This window comes from Xyrauchen texanus, chromosome 35, assembly GCF_025860055.1.
Source record: "Xyrauchen texanus isolate HMW12.3.18 chromosome 35, RBS_HiC_50CHRs, whole genome shotgun sequence".
Classification (NCBI taxonomy): Eukaryota; Metazoa; Chordata; class Actinopteri; order Cypriniformes; family Catostomidae; genus Xyrauchen; species Xyrauchen texanus.
The window spans coordinates 38081349-38099712 of record NC_068310.1 but is presented as its reverse complement, the minus strand read 5'-3'; the positions used below and the strand labels follow the sequence as shown (position 1 = coordinate 38099712).

The following is an 18364-nucleotide window of genomic DNA, read 5'->3' as shown; positions in this document are numbered from 1 at the left end:
GAGACGCCCGCAGACACGCCGCGGCCGTGAATGAGCGCCGAGACGCCCGCAGACACGCCGGCCGTGGAATGAGCGCGAGACGCCCGCAGACACGCTGCGGCCGTGAATGAGCGCCGAGACGCCCGCAGACACGCCGCTGCCGTGAATGAGCGCGAGACGCCCGCAGACACGCTGCGCGTGAATGAGCGCGCAGACGCCCGCAGACACGCGCGCGCGTGAATGAGCGCGAGACGTCCGCAGACACGCGCGCGTCGTGAATGAGCGCGAGACGTCCGCAGACACGCGCGCGTCGTGAATGAGCGCGAGACGTCCGCAGACACGCGCGCGTCGTGAATGAGCGCGAGACGTCCGCAGACACGCGCGCGTCGTGAATGAGCGCGAGACGTCCGCAGACACGCCGCGCGTCGTGAATGAGCGCGAGACGTCCGCAGACACGCGCATGAGCGCGAGACGTCCGCAGACACGCGCGTGTCGTGAATGAGCGCGAGACGTCCGCAGACACGCCGCGCGCGTCGTGAATGAGCGCGAGACGTCCGACAGACACGCCGCGCGCGTCGTGAATGAGCGCGAGACGTCCGACAGACACGCCGCGCGGTCGTGAATGAGCGCGAGACGTCCGACAGACACGCCGCGATGACGCCGCAGACACGCCGCTGTCGTGGAATGAGCGCGAGACGTCCGACAGACACGCCGCGCGCGTGTCGTGAATGAGCGCGAGACGTCCGCAGACACGCCGCGCGTGTCGTGAATGAGCGCGAGACGTCCGCAGACACGCCGCGCGTGTCGTGAATGAGCGCGAGACGTCCGACAGACACGCCGCGTGTCGTGAATGAGCGCGAGACGTCCGACAGACACGCCTCGCGTGTCGTGAATGAGCGCGAGACGTCCGACAGACACGCCTCGCGTGTCGTGAATGAGCGCGAGACGTCCGACAGACACTCGCGCGTGTCGTGAATGAGCGCGAGACGTCCGCAGACACGCGCGCGTGTCGTGAATGAGCGCGAGACGTCCGCAGACACGCGCGCGTGTCGTGGAATGAGCGCGAGACGTCCGCAGACACGCGCGCGTGTCGTGAATGAGCGCGAGACGTCCGCAGACACGCGCGCGTGTCGTGAATGAGCGCGAGACGTCCGACAGACACGCGCGCGTGTCGTGAATGAGCGCGAGACGTCCGACAGACACGCTGCGTGTCGTGAATGAGCGCGAGACGTCCGACAGACGTGTGTCTGTGCAGATAATATGGACACGCGTGTTTTTAGCCAAAGGTTTCGTCTGCCTTCAGAGCAGCACAGCGAGTCTTTTGGTGCATCGGTCGAGCAGATTATAAGAAAACATGGACCTGACCAAACAACAAGTATAAAACCACGTATAGGCTTATGACCTGAAGCACAATCTCACATTTTAACTAGAAAACAGCTCCAAATTAACCAGCTTCACTTTTTCCACCTTTCTCTCTTTTTATCCCCGTCCTGTCATGCCGTCACAGGTGTGGAGTCTCTTTCTCAGGTTTCTCTCGTTCTCTCTGTCATGCATAATAAAGCGAGAGCATGTGGGGGGGGGAAATGCCAGCTGCCACCCGTATCGCCGTAACAGGAGAACAGGAAACACATCTTACACCTCGGATTCTCGTGTTAATGAGAAGCCCGCACACACACACATGTGCACACACACACACACACACACATGCTGCTGAAGCATATTTATTGTCTCTGTGAACATTTTCCTCTTGTGTACGGTGATATTGCAATGTAATGGCGGCACAGACATGCATATTATAATTGTGTGTTTGTGCAGCAGTATGATGTGTGGATTGGAACCTCATGGGTTGCTATAGCAACCTCCTACACACACACACACACACACACACAAACACACACACACAAACACACTAGAATCTGCATCAATATTCTAAGATTTCTTTATCTTCTGTTGGCGGTTCAGCTGAACTCAAAGCCGTCGGCGGTTATTGTGTCGGCCGCTCTGCTTGATAAATGCCGTCGCTGGTGCCGTCTTGGTCCGTTTGAAATCTCAGTATTTGTAGATTTGCGCAGAACTGCCCCGAGTGCAGCACCACCACGCACACACATAAAGATGCAAAGACAGACACGAATGGGAACATTATGTCCGTTTTTATGTGCATCCTGTATGACTGGGACGTTTTATGTCAGGGTGGCCGATGTTACCCATTTTAACACGATTAACAGCATCTGTAACCCATTCTTTAAAAGAAGGCGTGTTCTTATCCTACCACATTAGCGTTATAACATTTTCAGTGATTATGCAGGTAATTAAAAATAAACACTTATGATGTGCGGGACATTTGTAATTTTAGAGATCACCAAAAATGCATTCCAGAGTAAGTGCAGCAGATTTCCTTCCTCCTCATTTATCACATTAACCATTATCATGTCATGCCATCTTTTTTATTTAAATTATTTTATCCCCTTTTCTCCCCAATTCGGAATGCCCAATTCCCAATGCGCTCTAAATCCTCATGGTGGCGCGGTTACTCGCTGATGGTGCTCCCCTAGGGTATGATGGTGCCCCCCTAGGGTATGATAGGGTATGATGGTGCCCCCCTAGGGTATGATAGGGTATGATGGTGCCCCCCTAGGGTATGATAGGGTATGATGGTGCCCCTCTAGGGTATGATAGGGTATGATGGTGCCCCCCTAGGGTATGATAGGGTATGATGGTGCCCCTCTAGGGTATGATAGGGTATGATGGTGCTCCCCTAGGGTATGATGGTGCCCCCCTAGGGTATGATAGGGTATGATGGTGCCCCCCTAGTGTAAGATAGGGTATGATGGTGCCCCGATAGGGTATGATGGTGCCCCCCTAGGGTATGATTGTGCCCCCCTAGTGTATGATAGGGTATGATGGTGCCCCCCTAGGGTATGATGGGGTATGATGGTGCTCCCCTAGAGTATGATGGTGCCCCCCCTAGGGTATGATAGGGTATGATGGTGCCCCCCTAGTGTATGATAGGGTATGATGGTGCCCCCCTAGGATATGATGGTGCTCCCCTAGTGTATGATAGGGTATGATGGTGCCCCGATAGGGTATGATAGGGTATGATGGTGCCCCCTAGGATATGATGGTGCTCCCCTAGTGTATGATAGGGTATGATGGTGCCCCCTAGGGTATGATAGGGTATGATGGTGCCCCCTAGGATATGATGGTGCCCCTCTAGGGTATGATAGGGTATGATGGTGCCCCCTAGGTTATGATAGGGTATGATGGTGCCCCTCTAGGATATGATGGTGCCCCTCTAGGGTATGATAGGGTATGATGGTGCCCCCTAGGGTATGATAGGGTATGATGGTGCCCCCTAGGATATGATGGTGCCCCTCTAGGGTATGATAGGGTATGATGGTGCCCCCTAGGGTATGATAGGGTATGATGGTGCCCCCTAGGATATGATGGTGCCCCTCTAGGGTATGATAGGGTATGATGGTGCCCCCCTAGGGTATGATAGGGTATGATGGTGCCCCCCTAGGATATGATGGTGCCCCTCTAGGGTATGATAGGGTATGATGGTGCCCCCCTAGTGTAAGATAGGGTATGATAGGGTATGATGGTGCCTCCTAGTGTATGATAGGGTATGATGGTGCCTCCTAGTGTAAGATAGGGTATGATAGGGTATGATGGTGCCCCCCTAGTGTATGATAGGGTATGATAGTGTATGATGGTGCCTCCTAGTGTATGATAGGGTATGATGGTGCCCCCCTAGGGTATGATAGGGTATGATGGTGCCCCCCTAGGATATGATGGTGCCCCCCTAGTGTATGATAGGGTATGATGGTGCCCCCCTAGTGTAAGATAGGGTATGATGGTGCCCCCCTAGGATATGATGGTGCCCCCCTAGTGTATGATAGGGTATGATGGTGCCCCCCTAGGGTATGATGGTGCCCCCCTAGGATATGATGGTGCCCCCCTAGGATATGATGGTGCCCCTCTAGGGTATGATAGGGTATGATGGTGCCCCCCTAGTGTAAGATAGGGTATGATAGGGTATGATGGTGCCTCCTAGTGTATGATAGGGTATGATAGGGTATGATGGTGCCTTCTAGTGTATGATAGGGTATGATGGTGCCCCCTAGGGTATGATAGGGTATGATGGTGCCCCCTAGGGTATGATAGGGTATGATGGTGCCCCCTAGGGTATGATAGGGTATGATGGTGCCCCCTAGGATATGATGGTGCCCCTCTAGGGTATGATAGGGTATGATGGTGCCCCCTAGGGTATGATAGGGTATGATGGTGCCCCCTAGGATATGATGGTGCCCCTCTAGGGTATGATAGGGTATGATGGTGCCCCCTAGGGTATGATAGGGTATGATGGTGCCCCCTAGGATATGATGGTGCCCCTCTAGGGTATGATAGGGTATGATGGTGCCCCCTAGTGTAAGATAGGGTATGATAGGGTATGATGGTGCCTCCTAGTGTATGATAGGGTATGATGGTGCCTCCTAGTGTAAGATAGGGTATGATAGGGTATGATGGTGCCCCTAGTGTATGATAGGGTATGATGGTGCCTCCTAGTGTATGATAGGGTATGATGGTGCCCCCTAGGGTATGATAGGGTATGATGGTGCCCCCTAGGATATGATGGTGCCCCCTAGTGTATGATAGGGTATGATGGTGCCCCCTAGTGTAAGATAGGGTATGATGGTGCCCCCTAGGATATGATGGTGCCCCCCTAGTGTATGATAGGGTATGATGGTGCCCCCCTAGGGTATGATGGTGCCCCCCTAGGATATGATGGTGCCCCCCTAGGATATGATGGTGCCCCTCTAGGGTATGATAGGGTATGATGGTGCCCCCCTAGTGTAAGATAGGGTATGATAGGGTATGATGGTGCCTCCTAGTGTATGATAGGGTATGATAGGGTATGATGGTGCCTTCTAGTGTATGATAGGGTATGATGGTGCCCCCCTAGGGTATGATAGGGTATGATGGTGCCCCTCTAGGGTATGATAGGGTATGATGGTGCCCCCCTAGGGTATGATAGGGTATGATGGTGCCCCCCTAGGATATGATGGTGCCCCTCTAGGGTATGATAGGGTATGATGGTGCCCCCCTAGGGTATGATAGGGTATGATGGTGCCCCCCTAGGATATGATGGTGCCCCTCTAGGGTATGATAGGGTATGATGGTGCCCCCCTAGGATATGATGGTGCCCCTCTAGGATATGATGGTGCCCCTCTAGGGTATGATGGTGCCCCTCTAGGGTATGATGGTGCCCTACACAGACAGTGTAATATGCGTATAGGTACTGTGGAAGCGTAATGGTATTTTATTTTAATGTAAGTGATTAGTCTAATGGCTTATTAGTTTGCCACGTTTCCTTCAGAGTACCCACTTCAAGGGCTCTGCACTTCAGAGAGAGTATAGGGCATAGGGAGGATCACTTGCGATTAGCATACGCCCCCGATCTCCTGTAGCGCACGCTCTTAAAGCACCTCCGCTTAATTTTCTTGAATACACCCGTGATTCACAAAGAAGTCTCAAAACACATAATTACTGTTATGATGAGATTATGATGAGATTTTAATTTTGCGCCCCTTCTGCCCCCGTTCTGTGCACGTCAGTGAAATGGACCCAACATTCAATAAAACATGTTTAGACTAGAACAATTTTCCCCGTCTAAATTTAGCTTGATTAATCGGCATGTTACAAGCCATTCATAATAAACGAACAGATTTGAACTAAAGATGTCGTCATTTCTGGCATGGAAGGCAAAGGAAGATTACCAAAACTTAAAATGATTAGTTTCTCAGAGTTCTCCGTTTATGATGTGAATGTTCCCATTATGTCATAGTCAGCACATTTATACTGTCTTTTTAAGCTGCACTTTGTTTCTTTGTTTGTTGTCCGAGGATCAGGGAATTGTTTTGCATTATTCATTTACTGAAACACGAAGAATGTAAAATACATTTCTAAATTAAAATTGCTACTAAAGACAATCATAAATGTAAAGACAATAATAGCCTAAGCCTAATAAATTCCCTTGTGTTCCCAAAATAATGCTGCCAAATGTTTTGGTAATACAGTTAATGCTGCCTAAAGATGGAGGTCTGGGTATCTCAGCGAGTATTGACGCTGACTATCACACCTGGAGTCCAGGGCGTGCTGAGTGACTCAAGTCAGGTCTCCTTAGCAACCAAATTGGCTTGGTTGCTAGGGAGGGTAGAGTCACATGGGGTAACCAAATTGGCCCGGTTGCTAGGGAGGGTAGAGTCACATGGGGTAACCAAATGGGCCCGGTTGCTAGGGAGGGTAGAGTCACATGGGGTAACCAAATTGGCCGGTTGCTAGGGAGGGTAGAGTCACATGGGGTAACCAAATTGGCCGGTTGCTAGGGAGGGTAGAGTCACATGGGGTAACCAAATTGGGCCGGTTGCTAGGGAGGGTAGAGTCACATGGGGCAACCAAATTGGCCGGTTGCTAGGGAGGGTAGAGTCACATGGGGTAACCAAATTGTCCAGTTCCTAGAGAGGGTAGAGACACATGGGGTAACCAAATTGGCCGGTTGCTAGGGAGGGTAGAGTCACATGGGGTAACCAATTGGCCAGTTCCTAGGGAGGGTAGAGTCACATGGGGTAACCAAATTGGCCGGTTGCTAGGGAGGGTAGAGTCACATAGGGTAACCAAATTGGCCCGGTTACTAGGGAGGGTAGAGTCACATGGGGTAACCAATTGGCCCGGTTGCTAGGGAGGGTAGAGTCACATGGGGTAACCAAATTGGGCCAGTTGCTGGGGAGGGTAGAGTCACATGGGGTAACCTCCTCGTGGTGGTGATTAGTGGTTCTCGCTCTCAATGGGGCATGTGGTGAGTTGTGAGTGGATCGTGGAGATGCTGAAGGAAACCGGTAGACGAGTATCTAGATCCACAGTAAAACAAGTCCTATATTGTCATAACTTGAAAGGCTGCTCAGCAAGGAGCCACTGCTCCAAATCTGCCATAAAATAACCAGAGTACAGTTTGCACTCACATGCTGTGAGTCTCCGCGGTGTCATGCACAATGAGTCACGTGATCAGATGCGCGGATTGACGTCTCAGAAGCGGAGGCAACTTTGAGTCGAGTAAAGTGTCTTGTATTACTTTTGCTTTCTTTACTACAAATATATATATATAGTAGTGAACCTGCAGAGTTGCGTTCACAATGCTAACCGCGTGGAAATAAAGCGAATTAAACTCACAGCAGCTCCTGAGATGTTCGGAGATCATGTGCAGAGTTCTTATAGACGACATTATTCTTGCGAACAGTTTTCAGACGAATGAAACGGAGATAAAAGGGTGAAAACTCTTTACATGCGCTTGTTCCTCGAGACTTGCGCTGCACGCTTCTGAACAAACGGCGAATCAGACGCGAGCATTAACGGCTTTTCTTTAGTCTGTTCTTATAAATATAATAAATGTGTTACTTCAAGCACGTGTCTTTGACTAACAGCATTTCTTTTCACGTGTCACGACGAGACGTCTTAAAGGACGTCCGCCTGTTACGCATTGCATGTGATGAAATATATTTGGACGAGGAGCTTGTCACATTTGGCGGGTGCTAGTTTCACACCCTGGACTACTGTTTAATATGTCCGGTGACTTCTCAGATCCATAGTTTGACCATTTCCTGATATTGTCGATCATCGTATGTTTGCAATCGGCATCAGGATGCAAGACATCGTCGAGATCGACTGTTTTTTAACATTGTCCGATTAATCGATTAACGCCAAGTCCACACAATTATTGGATAATACCGAATGACAAAATTAATAGTCAAATTTATACCTGATGTCAAAATTGAAGTTGCTCCTGGTTCGTTGCGAATGTATAAAAGGATCTGAAATGTCATCAAACATTCGTCTTGTTGAAATGAAAGTAATCGGTCTTTGCTACTCTTTCACAGATGGAGGACGGGCAGACGCTCTTCGATTACAACGTCGGCCTTAACGACATCGTCCAGCTTCTCATTCGCTCACAGACAGACCCGCCAGACAGCCCCGCCCTCAACAACGGTGAGGGTGTGACCTGTATTGTGACCCCGCCCACCACAGCCTCTGTCCCAATCTCAGCCACACCCACCACAACAATAGTTTCCCCAGCAACTATCTGCGATAGCAACGGAAATGTGTCCAAATCCTGCAGTCCTTTACCCGACAGTCAGCCCTCCACATCCGGCCGAACATTCCTCATCGATCCCGGGATCGGACTGTACAAAGTAAGTTCACTTCAGACGGATGCATCGTCACGGCGACAATGTGGTAAAAGATGCCAAAGTTCAGTGAATGATTTATGTGTATAAATATATATACAAATATTGCATGTAGTTTATAAAAGTAATTGTTAAGAATTGATTGATTGCTGCACTAATGCTGTATTAAATATTTGATTAAGTTACAAAGTTCATATAAATTAATATTATATTAAGGCGTCTGTAATTGGCCTGTTAAGTAAATATGTAAACAATAATTGTTTTCTTCTCTGTTCAGATTAATGAGTTGGTGGACTGTAGAGACGTCAGTGTTGGCGCGTGGTTCGAGGGCGTCATCGAAAAAATCACTCCCGCCATTAAAGGTCAGAATGGCAAAGCTGGCTCAGCGCCCACTGCTGGCAGGGTGGGTCGCCCCAGCAAACGGACTAACGCAAAGCTGAATTCGGAGGAGAACTCCACCTCTACGGACAATAACGGCACATCTGAGAAAACATTAGACAACAGCGATCCGTCAACGTCGAAAACGGATTCAACGCACAGCCGCGAGGACGTCACGTACCACATTAAATACGAAGAGTAAGTGCATCATGGGAAGGGATTTCTACCAAACGTGGCACTTGTGAGTTATTAGATCAGTGTTGGGAATGGATTGGCGTTGTTGCTATGATTACAGTGACGCGGTGCATTATGGGATGAATTCTGAATGGGGTAAGTGTATCATTTACAAAAACACAGCGTCATTCCTCACTGGGTTCTCCACTGCTCGTGTGTGTGTGTGTGAGTGAGTGAGTGTGAGAGAGTATGTTAGCGTGCATGTGAGAGAGAGTGTGTGCGAGTGTGTGTGTGCGTGTGAGAGTGTGTGTGTTGTGTGTGTGTGTGTGTGTGTGTTTGTGTGTGTGAGAGAGTATGTGTGTGTGTGTGTGTGTGTGTGTGTGTGTGTGAGAGAGTGTGTGTGTGTGTGTGTGTGAGAGAGTATGTGAGTGTGTGTGAGAGAGTATGTGAGTGTGTGTGAATGTTTGTGTGATTATGTGAGTGTCTGTGTTGTGCGAGTATGTTAGCGTGCATGTGAGAGAGAGTGTGTGCGAGTGTGTGTGTGCGTGTGAGAGTGTGTGTGTGTTGTGTGTGTGTGTGTGTGAGAGAGAGTATGTGTGTGTGTGTGTGAGAGAGTATGTGTGTGTGTGTGTGAGAGAGTATGTGTGTGTGTGTGTGTGTGTGAGAGAGTGTGTGTGTGTGTGAGAGAGAGTGTGTGTGTGTGTGTGTGTGTGTGTGTGTGTGTGTGTGTGTGTGTGTGTGAGAGAGAGTATGTGAGTGTGTGTGAGAGAGTATGTGAGTGTGTGTGAATGTTTGTGTGATTATGTGAGTGTCTGTGTTTTGCGAGTATGTTAGCGTGCGTGTGAGAGAGAGTGTGTGCGAGTGTGTGTGTGTGTGAGAGTGTGTGTGTTGTGTTGTGGTGTGTGTGTGTGTGTGTGTGTGAATCTGTGTTGTGAGAGTGTGTGTGTGAGAGTGTGTGTTTGTGTGTGTGTGAGAGTGTGTGTGTGAGAGAGTGTGTGTGTGTTGTGTTGTGGTGTGTGTGTGTGTGTGTTGTGTGTGTGAGAGTGTGTGTTGTGGAGTGTGTGTGTTGTGTTGTGGTGTGTGTGAGAGTGTGTGTTGTGGAGTGTGTGTGTGTGTTGTGTTATTTGTGTGTGTTGTGTGAGAGTGTGTGTTGTGGTGTGTGTGTGTTTGTTTTGTGTGTGTGTGTTGTGTTGTGGTGTGGTGTGTATGTTGTGTTGTGGTGTGTGTGTGTGTTGTGGTGTGTGTGTTGTGTGTGTGTGTGTGTGTTGTGGTGTGTGTGTGTGTGTGTTGTGTTGTGGTGTGTTTGTGTGTTGTGGTGTGTTGTGGTGTGTGTGTGTGGTGTGTGTGTGTGTGTGTGTGTGTGAGAGAGAGTATGTGAGTGTGTGTGAGAGAGTATGTGAGTGTGTGTGAATGTTTGTGTGATTATGTGAGTGTCTGTGTTTCTGTGAGTATGTTAAGCGTCGTGTGAGAGAGAGTGTGTGCGAGTGTGTGTGTGTGTGAGAGTGTGTGTGTTGTGTTGTGGTGTGTGTGTGTGTGTGTGTGTGTGAATCTGTGTTGTGAGAGTGTGTGTGTGAGAGTGTGTGTTTGTGTGTGTGTGAGAGTGTGTGTGTGAGAGAGTGTGTGTGTGTTGTGTTGTGGTGTGTGTGTGTGTGTGTGTGTGTGTGTGAGTGTGTGTTGTGGAGTGTGTGTGTTGTGTTGTGGTGTGTGTGAGAGTGTGTGTTGTGGAGTGTGTGTGTGTGTTGTGTTATTTGTGTGTGTTGTGTGAGAGTGTGTGTTGTGGTGTGTGTGTGTTTGTTTTGTGTGTGTGTGTTGTGTTGTGGTGTGGTGTGTATGTTGTGTTGTGGTGTGTGTGTGTGTTGTGGTGTGTGTGTTGTGTGTGTGTGTGTGTGTGTTGTGGTGTGTGTGTGTGTGTGTTGTGTTGTGGTGTGTTTGTGTGTTGTGGTGTGTTGTGGTGTGTGTGTGTGGTGTGTGTGTGTGTTGTGTTGTGTGTGTGTTGTGTTGTGTTGTGGTGTGTTTGTGTGTTGTGGTGTGTGTGTGTTGTGATGTGTATGTTGTGTTGTGTTGTGGTGTGTGTGTGTATGTTGTGGTGTGTATGTTGTGTTGTGGTGTGTGTGTTGTGGTGTGTGTGTGTGTGTGTTGTGGTGTGTGTTGTGGTGTGTGTGTGTGTGGTGTGTGTGTGTTGTGTTGTGTTGTGGTGTGTTTGTGTGTTGTGGTGTGTGTGTTGTGGTGTGTGTGTGTTGTGATGTGTATGTTGTGTTGTGTTGTGTTGTGGTGTGTGTGTGTATGTTGTGTTGTGTTGTGATGTGTGTGTTGTGGTGTGTGTGTATGTTGTGGTGTGTGTGTGTGTTGTGGTGTGTGTGTGTGTGTGTGGTGTGTGTGTGTTGTGTTGTGTTGTGGTGTGTGTGTTGTGGTGTGTGTGTGTTGTGGTGTGTATGTTGTGTTGTGGCGTGTGTGTTGTGGCGTGTGTGTTGTGGTGTGTGTGTGTTGTGATGTGTATGTTGTGTTGTGTTGTGGTGTGTGTGTGTTGTGGTGTGTGTGTGTGTGTTGTGTTATTTGTGTGTGTTGTGTGAGAGTGTGTGTTGTGGTGTGTGTGTTTGTTTTGTGTGTGTGTGTGTGTGTTGTGGTGTGTGTGTTGTGGTATGTGTGTGTGTGTTGTGGTGTGTATGTTGTGTTGTGATGTGTATGTTGTGTTGTGGTGTGTGTGTGTTGTGGTGTGTGTTGTGTTGTGGTGTGTGTGTGTTGTGGTGTGTGTGTGTGTGTGTGTGTGTGTGTGTGTGAGTCTGGTAGTATTTAGATGTTCTGGTCGTGTTCCCGTCCGGTTCTCTCTCGGTTCCCCCACACATGTCAGTCTGCCAAGAGTTCGGCTCCGTGCTGGACGATTATTGATTTGATGGTTGTTTTGTGCTTTTAAATGGAGAAAAGATGTCAAATTCCCAGCTGATGTACAAAACAGCTGTTTGTGTTTCTGAGTGTCATAAAACAACACGCAAGACTTTCAGAGAGAGAGATGTAAAATAAAACATGACGTCTGCTTTTCATTCATACAGTATATCAGCGTGTACAATGTGCATGTTCATACTGCTTTCAATCACATTTTAATGGCTGAGATCGAAAATTGAAATTTGAATTCTACCTAAAAGTGTTTTATTAGTGTTGTAGTTTGAGCCGTGTGAATGTTTCCCCCATGATAATAATGCTTTCATCTTCCTTTTCATGTATAAAAGTGACACCATGACCGTACATACAGTGATTATAGATCAATGACACTACATCGCTATACAACTCTATACATCTCTATACAACTCTATACATCTCTATACCACTCTATACATCTCTTTACATCTCTATACAACTCTATACCACTCTATACAACTCTATACCACTCTATACATCTCTTTACATCTCTATACATCTCTTTACATCTCTATACATCTCTATACCACTCTATACATCTCTTTACATCTCTATACAACTCTATACCACTCTATACATCTCTTTACATCTCTATACATCTCTTTACATCTCTTTACATCTCTATACAACTCTATACATCTCTATACATCTATATACAACTCTATACATCTCTTTACATCTCTATACATCTCTTTACATCTCTATACAACTCTTTACATCTCTATACAACTCTTTACATCTCTATACCACTCTATACATCTCTATACCACTCTATACATCTCTTTACATCTCTATACAACTCTTTACATCTCTATACCACTCTATACATCTCTATACCACTCTATACATCTCTATACCACTCTATACATCTCTTTACATCTCTATACAACTCTTTACATCTCTATACCACTCTATACATCTCTATACCACTCTATACATCTCTTTACATCTCTATACATCTCTTTACATCTCTATACCACTCTATACATCTCTATACCACTCTATACAACTCTTTACATCTCTATACAACTCTTTACATCTCTATACCACTCTATACATCTCTTTACATCTCTATACATCTCTTTACATCTCTATACTACTCTATACATCTCTTTACATCTCTATACAACTCTATACATCTCTATACATTTATATACATCTCTATACAACTCTTTACATCTCTATACCACTCTATACAACTCTTTACATCTCTATACAACTCTTTACATCTCTATACCACTCTATACATCTCTTTACATCTCTATACAACTCTATACATCTCTATACATTTATATACAACTCTATACATCTCTTTACATCTCTATACCACTCTATACATCTCTATACCACTCTATACAACTCTTTACATCTCTATACAACTCTTTACATCTCTATACCACTCTATACATCTCTTTACATCTCTATACAACTCTATACATCTCTATACATCTATATACAACTCTATACATCTCTTTACATCTCTATACCACTCTATACATCTCTATACCACTCTATACAACTCTTTACATCTCTATACAACTCTTTACATCTCTATACCACTCTATACATCTCTTTACATCTCTATACATCTCTTTACATCTCTATACCACTCTATACATCTCTATACCACTCTATACAACTCTTTACATCTCTATACAACTCTTTACATCTCTATACCACTCTATACATCTCTTTACATCTCTATACATCTCTTTACATCTCTATACCACTCTATACATCTCTATACCACTCTATACAACTCTTTACATCTCTATACAACTCTTTACATCTCTATACCACTCTATACATCTCTTTACATCTCTATACATCTCTATACCACTCTATACATCTCTTTACATCTCTTTACATCTCTATACAACTCTATACATCTCTATACATCTATATACAACTCTATACATCTCTTTACATCTCTATACCACTCTATACATCTCTATACCACTCTATACAACTCTTTACATCTCTATACAACTCTTTACATCTCTATACCACTCTATACATCTCTATACATCTCTTTACATCTCTATACCACTCTATACATCTCTATACCACTCTATACATCTCTATACCACTCTATACAACTCTTTACATCTCTATACCACTCTGTACATCTCTTTACATCTCTATACATCTCTTTACATCTCTATACCACTCTATACATCTCTATACCACTCTGTACAACTCTTTACATCTCTATACCACTCTATACATCTCTTTACATCTCTTTACATCTCTATACATCTCTTTACATCTCTATACCACTCTATACATCTCTTTACATCACTATACAACTCTATACATCTCTATACATCTATATACAACTCTATACATCTCTTTACATCTCTATACCACTCTATACATCTCTATACCACTCTATACAACTCTTTACATCTCTATACAACTCTTTACATCTCTATACCACTCTATACATCTCTTTACATCTCTATACATCTCTTTACATCTCAATACATCTCTTTACATCTCTATACCACTCTATACATCTCTTTACATCTCTATACAACTCTATACATCTCTATACATCTATATACAACTCTATACATCTCTTTACATCTCTATACCACTCTATACATCTCTATACCACTCTATACAACTCTTTACATCTCTATACAACTCTATACATCTCTTTACATCTCTATACATCTCTTTACATCTCTATACCACTCTATACATCTCTTTACATCTCTATACAACTCTATACATCTCTATACATCTATATACAACTCTATACATCTCTTTACATCTCTATACCACTCTATACATCTCTATACCACTCTATACAACTCTTTACATCTCTATACAACTCTTTACATCTCTATACCACTCTATACATCTCTTTACATCTCTATACCACTCTATACATCTCTTTACATCTCTATACAACTCTTTACATCTCTATACCACTCTATACATCTCTATACCACTCTATACATCTCTATACCACTCTATACATCTCTTTACATCTCTATACAACTCTTTACATCTCTATACCACTCTATACATCTCTATACCACTCTATACATCTCTTTACATCTCTATACATCTCTTTACATCTCTATACCACTCTATACATCTCTATACCACTCTATACAACTCTTTACATCTCTATACAACTCTTTACATCTCTATACCACTCTATACATCTCTTTACATCTCTATACATCTCTTTACATCTCTATACTACTCTATACATCTCTTTACATCTCTATACAACTCTATACATCTCTATACATTTATATACATCTCTATACCACTCTTTACATCTCTATACCACTCTATACATCTCTATACCACTCTATACAACTCTTTACATCTCTATACAACTCTTTACATCTCTATACCACTCTATACATCTCTTTACATCTCTATACCACTCTATACATCTCTTTACATCTCTATACAACTCTATACATCTCTATACATTTATATACAACTCTATACATCTCTTTACATCTCTATACCACTCTATACATCTCTATACCACTCTATACAACTCTTTACATCTCTATACAACTCTTTACATCTCTATACCACTCTATACATCTCTTTACATCTCTATACAACTCTATACATCTCTATACATCTATATACAACTCTATACATCTCTTTACATCTCTATACCACTCTATACATCTCTATACCACTCTATACAACTCTTTACATCTCTATACAACTCTTTACATCTCTATACCACTCTATACATCTCTTTACATCTCTATACATCTCTTTACATCTCTATACCACTCTATACATCTCTATACCACTCTATACAACTCTTTACATCTCTATACAACTCTTTACATCTCTATACCACTCTATACATCTCTTTACATCTCTATACATCTCTTTACATCTCTATACCACTCTATACATCTCTATACCACTCTATACAACTCTTTACATCTCTATACAACTCTTTACATCTCTATACCACTCTATACATCTCTTTACATCTCTATACATCTCTATACCACTCTATACATCTCTTTACATCTCTATACATCTCTTTACATCTCTATACATCTCTTTACATCTCTTTACATCTCTATACAACTCTATACATCTCTATACATCTATATACAACTCTATACATCTCTTTACATCTCTATACCACTCTATACATCTCTATACCACTCTATACAACTCTTTACATCTCTATACAACTCTTTACATCTCTATACCACTCTGTACATCTCTATACATCTCTTTACATCTCTATACCACTCTATACATCTCTATACCACTCTATACATCTCTATACCACTCTATACAACTCTTTACATCTCTATACCACTCTATACATCTCTTTACATCTCTATACATCTCTTTACATCTCTATACCACTCTATACATCTCTATACCACTCTGTACAACTCTTTACATCTCTATACCACTCTATACATCTCTTTACATCTCTTTACATCTCTATACATCTCTTTACATCTCTATACCACTCTATACATCTCTTTACATCACTATACAACTCTATACATCTCTATACATCTATATACAACTCTATACATCTCTTTACATCTCTATACCACTCTATACATCTCTATACCACTCTATACAACTCTTTACATCTCTATACAACTCTTTACATCTCTATACCACTCTATACATCTCTTTACATCTCTATACATCTCTTTACATCTCAATACATCTCTTTACATCTCTATACCACTCTATACATCTCTTTACATCTCTATACAACTCTATACATCTCTATACATCTATATACAACTCTTTACATCTCTTTACATCTCTATACCACTCTATACATCTCTATACCACTCTATACAACTCTTTACATCTCTATACAACTCTATACATCTCTTTACATCTCTATACATCTCTTTACATCTCTATACCACTCTATACATCTCTTTACATCTCTATACAACTCTATACATCTCTATACATCTATATACAACTCTATACATCTCTTTACATCTCTATACCACTCTATACATCTCTATACCACTCTATACAACTCTTTACATCTCTATACAACTCTTTACATCTCTATACCACTCTATACATCTCTTTACATCTCTATACCACTCTATACATCTCTTTACATCTCTATACAACTCTTTACATCTCTATACCACTCTATACAACTCTTTACATCTCTATACCACTCTATACATCTCTATACCACTCTATACAACTCTTTACATCTCTATACAACTCTTTACATCTCTATACCACTCTATACATCTCTTTACATCTCTATACATCTCTTTACATCTCTATACCACTCTATACATCTCTTTACATCTCTATACAACTCTATACATCTCTATACATCTATATACAACTCTATACAACTCTATACATCTCTATACCACTCTATACATCTCTTTACATCTCTATACATCTCTATACAACTCTATACATCTCTATACCACTCTATACATCTCTATACAACTCTATACCACTCTATACAACTCTTTACATCTCTATACCACTCTATACATCTCTATACCACTCTATACATCTCTATACAACTCTATACATCTATATACAACTCTATACATCTCTATACCACTCTATACATCTCTATACCACTCTATACATCTCTTTACATCTCTATACATCTCTTTACATCTCTATACCACTGTATACATCTCTATACATCTCTATACCACTCTATACATCTCTATACCACTCTATACATCTCTATACAACTCTATACATCTCTATACAACTCTATACATCTATATACATCTCTATACATCTCTATACCACTCTATACATCTCTATACAACTCTATACATCTATATACAACTATATACATCTCTATACCACTCTATACATCTCTATACGACTCTATACATCTCTATACATCTCTATACCACTCTATACATCTCTATACATCTCTATACCACTCTATACATCTCTATACCACTCTATACATCTCTATACCACTCTATACATCTCTATACATCTCTATACAACTCTATACATCTCTATACATCTCTATACAACTCTTTACATCTCTATACCACTCTATACATCTCTATACCACTCTGTACAACTCTTTACATCTCTATACATCTCTATACAACTCTATACATCTATATACAACTCTATACATCTCTATACATCTATATACAACTCTATACATCTCTATACATCTCTATACAACTGTAAACATCTCTATACATCTATATACAACTCTATACATCTATATACATCTCTATACATCTCTATACAACTGTAAACATCTCTATACAACTCTACTATGATGAACTTTTGTTCAATATATGGAGTTTAAAGTAAAAAATATAATGTCCTGTAAATACCCAAAAAAGTGAAGTCTTGTTAAAAATTCTTGTAAAAAGAAATATGTTGTGCAGAATAAAATGTTATTATTATTTATTAATCAGTGGGGTCTGGGTATCTCAGCGAGTATTGCTGCTGACCGTCACACCTGGAGTCGTGAGTTTGAATTCAGGGCGTGCTGAGTGACTCCAGTCAGGTGTCCTTAGCAACCAAATTGGCCCGGTTGCTAGGGAGTGTAAAGTCACATGGGGTAACCTCCTCGTGGTTGCTATAATGTGGTTCTCGCTTTTGGTGGGGCGTGTGGAAAGTGACTCCAGCCAGGTTTCCTTAGCAACCAAATTGGCCCGGTTGCTAGG

The 18364-nt window shown here is 43.2% G+C and overlaps 1 pseudogene; it reads left to right on the top strand.

Moving 5' to 3' along the window:
- The first annotated feature begins 7910 nt into the window (after positions 1-7910).
- The window catches only part of LOC127629178 (E3 ubiquitin-protein ligase UHRF2-like), a 41087-nt pseudogene continuing 30633 nt past the window's right edge, over positions 7911-18364 (top strand).